Source organism: Echinococcus granulosus (genome assembly GCF_000524195.1).
Source record: "Echinococcus granulosus chromosome Unknown EG_S00001, whole genome shotgun sequence".
Taxonomy (NCBI): Eukaryota; Metazoa; Platyhelminthes; class Cestoda; order Cyclophyllidea; family Taeniidae; genus Echinococcus; species Echinococcus granulosus.
The window spans coordinates 73747-77985 of record NW_020170381.1 but is presented as its reverse complement, the minus strand read 5'-3'; positions in this window follow the sequence as shown (position 1 = coordinate 77985).

Below are 4239 nucleotides of genomic sequence, written 5' to 3'. Positions count from 1 at the left end.
CAAGTTCACTTTAAGCCTCGAACCACCAGAAGCACAAACTAAAGCAAAACATTTGACAGCATATTTCGTTTTATCCACAACTTGAGCTTCTCAAATAAAAATCCATGCGTTGTTATCCCCAGCAAGGCGCGCACCATAACGACAGACAATACACTGAGAACAGCTAATTAGCCTATAGTAGACAAGTTAAACTAACCGAAAACGATTGAAGGTGTTGTAGCAATCAGAATGAATAAAATAGCCAAAATTTGCTAGCACACAAACAGGTGTGCAAAGCGCAAATTATGCTTTTTGCCCGCCACGTTTCGTAGAACACTGTGAAGAAAAGCAAATAATAGTAAGCATAGGCAATTCCTTTGCAAAGGCGACTTTAGCATAAGTTTATAACACAGCATTAAAATTTGGAATTTCTACCCACTGCATCTTTAACGAGTATGCTAATACTTTAATACATGTTTCTAAATTTACGTCTACAATAATTAACGTCGAGAATTCCTGTATATGCCAGTAAAATGAGGTACTTTAAATGTTGAGATATTTGCACTTTAGTGAAAGACACGCACATTAAGCGTTAATCCAGAAACGGACGAAGTCTCTGAAAGGGCATCATGTACTTGGAACGATAGAAGCGTCTGTATTCAGACTTGTTTGCCTACTTCTCACCACAAATGAATTGCATTATTCCCTTGGCTTACTTTTATTTATCTGCGTTGCTAAATAAACTCTGATTAGAAATACCGAATGATTACTTAAATCATGCAAAGCCTTCGGATCATCCGTCGATCCGTCAGTAAATGCGACGTGTACATTCTTACTTGTAAATATTTCTTGCTCCAGAATGTATCATTACTCTTTTCATGCATGGATGGCAGTGCTTAACTACCGCAGTGAAAAAGTTGTGGCTTCAAAACTGTCAGTGGTAAATAGCAACACGCTAAAATCCTCTATCCACATGCCACAATTCTATTTTATTCATTTCGGCAGTAGCATTCTGATGCACTGATTTTGCCTAATCCCACATCTGGGACATGTTTTGTGCATCACCTTCACCGTCTCCGCAATGCACATTTTTGCACCGCAATTGAAAAGATTACTACGGGCGTATCTGCTATTACTTTCGATGGTTTGTTTCAGTTCCTCTTAGTTGACCGCGAGATTTCAACTCCTCCTCCAATATGCCTACACCTTCCGAACCCATCAGTGCTCAATTAGATTAACTTTGCCACCGAACACGTATACAACTACCACAATCATCTCATTACTTTCAAGCCTTGTAGTTAAACATTCCACAATTCCATTACATTCTTGACCGCATATCCGTTCGTCCGTTCGTCCGTCCGTCCGTCAGTCTATCTGCCTGTCTGTCTCTGTCACGGACATTTTCATTGAAGCAAGTGCAAATTCATTCTAGTCACCACGCCCCACATCTTGTCTGCCACGTTGCAGACAGTGTGGGTGGTTCAACCTCACCGCCTCTCTGGTGCGTGATAGCGCTGTCTTAATGCACGAAATCATACACGCATAGCAGTGTACCTGCCGATGAAGAAGAGGATTTCATGCATTCACTCAATGTTGGGCGACCACCTCCTCATTTCGCATTTGGGTGCAAAGATGCATTACGGCACGTCCAGTCATAATGTTAAATGAATCCTCCTCCTACTACAACAGATTAATCGGCAATGGTGAAACGCTCCTATGCTCACACAACTCTCCGTTTGTCTCACTTTATACACCTTGGTTAGCAAAGTAGGCACTTGCTCAGCCCACCTGAGTGAAATAGATACACTTAGGTTATCAAATCACGTCGGGCCATTCTTTCATACCAGTGGAAGACTGGAGCATCGTTTGCTCTACTCAATAGTGCCAATGAATCTCATTTTGAGTTAGAATAACTTGAGTGGCGTATGCGAGGTTCTCAACAGAATTGCCAGTTAACCAGATAAACGGAAACCAATTCACCGGTTGTGGTAGGAACTTTGCCTGAATTGCTAGAAGAATAGCGAATCCGTTTATTTCGTATCTGGAAGTTAGTAATGGCTTGAAACTCTTCCTAGACATTTGTTTGGCTAGATCAATTCATAGGCAAATAAGATGTGAAATCGGACCTGGATTATGTAGTTTGCCTGGCCTCAATTATGTTGGAATGAATTTCAATACATTCGGCGGCTCTCTTCTCCACACCGGCATCCATAGCCATGGAATGGACGCCTCGATTGGAAAAGATCATCCTTCAGTTGATGTGTTTTCACTGTGTTCAGCGACTCTACCTGACGGGCAGTCGAAGCCCACTTCCTCCTCAATGTATTATTATTTCGACCAATTGTAAAATAGAGACACAATCCGTGTAACACAAATTATTTGGTGTGGAGCAATAAATATTCCTTCCCGCTTGTGATCAGTCTCGGCAGAGGGGTATTTGACTTCCAGTGCTGTGCTGTGCTGTTTTAGCTGCATTTTACAACGATTCCTTGCACGGACAAAACTGCAAATTCACGAGAATCAAATGGGGGCACATCACTCGATTCGTATATGCAAGTTAGAAAAAAGCCCGCTCTGTTTTAATTTCGCAACATTTCATTTTTCACGGCGTCATGTATTTTGTACTATTTACTTCCTTTGGGTTGAATTAGGGTACTCCTTGGCAAATTGTGAAATGTGAACCTACATTAGGCTTCAATATTCGTGTGCACCCTCTTCGAACGCAGACTGGCCTTGCCTCTCGACTGGACACAAAAGCCTTGGAATCTCCTCAATAGCTTTCTACATTTCAATATCATCGTCCCTATCTCCTACCACAACTCGTAGTCCGAAATCATGCTGCCTCTGAATTCACTGATTATGATACGTGTGTGAATGCCTGCTTATAATTGAGCGGCGGGGAGCAAAATAGAAGCTACGGTGTTTTTATTTTGTGAATGGGCAAAGTGCAGTTAGTACTCGCCTAGTAGTGAGATTTCTGCCTTAGCAATTCTGTGCGACACCGCTGTGGGAAACAGATGTCCTTCGGAAGCAAGTGTTGGTGTGTAAGTTAAAAGGGAAGCTGAGTAACGGTGGAGTTGGTGTGTCAGAAATTGGATTCGTTCAAGTTCACTTACCAGAGGTTCTACTAATTTGCAGTTAGGGTTGGTATGTTTTATTTGGAGGTATGTGCCAATAAAATGGAGGTAGGTGGCAATTTTACTGAGAAAAGTACGATTTGGGGATTTTGCCCTTGCTCTTCGTGGGGATGGATGCAAGTTAAGACAGGCATGTGGAAGTAGTCAAAACCACTGCAAATTTATCATAACGAGGTAGGTGAGAGGTTTTATCTGAACTTTACTTATTCTACTACATTAGACTTAGGTTTGACTGGAGGGAATGTGTTCCAGACTACTAAGTCGATAAAGCGGTAGAAGTGAGCATTTTGAGGTGTGTGGCTTCAGTGGGTTCCAAACCACCAAAAGCACTACGAAAACAAAGGTCTCGTATGACGATGCATTAGTGAGAGGATCGCAATGAAAGTGCGAATTTTGGGGCTTATCAAGCGCAATGAAATAAACGGCTATTATGCACTGGGTGGTGAAATGGGTTCATAAGGGCAACCAAATAGACTGAGCACTGAGACAGGGCGGATGCTTTTCAACACGCCTACTCGAGGGATTGCTAGTTGTGCTGCAATGGTTCACTGAGAGACTTGAACGCCGTTGGGTCATGGCTTATACTAGGAGACAATTGTGAGAATGTGGAGGTCTGGCGCCAGATTGTTCTTCATGGGCTGGTAGAGTGGGATCTTACGAAAATGGCATAAATGACCATGTCCATCGGCAACGCAGTAAAATGTGCTTCACCTGGGAAAGGAAAGCAAGGGGGCTGAATAGTTGACAGCGGAGGACAGGAAATGTGTAATGCTACAGGATTAGGAAAGAAAGTTACTAATTTGCCCATGAAATATTTGCATTTACGTGATCGAACCGACCTCTCGGTTCTACATCGTTTACCATGCACGCACGAGTGTGTTGCCTGGCTGTACACACTGGAAGACGCAAACTGGTCACTTAAGTGCATCCATTCCACTAAGACGGGCTGATCTAATGCCTGCTTTTCACATTCTATTCCACGGAGATGCATTGATACGTCAACGGCATACAACCGACGACGATGATATCTCAATTGCGCATGAAAGGAATGGAAAGGGGTGGATGTTAGGGTGAAGACGAAATGTTCCTGTTGATGAAGGATAAAGAGAGAGAGAGAGAGAGA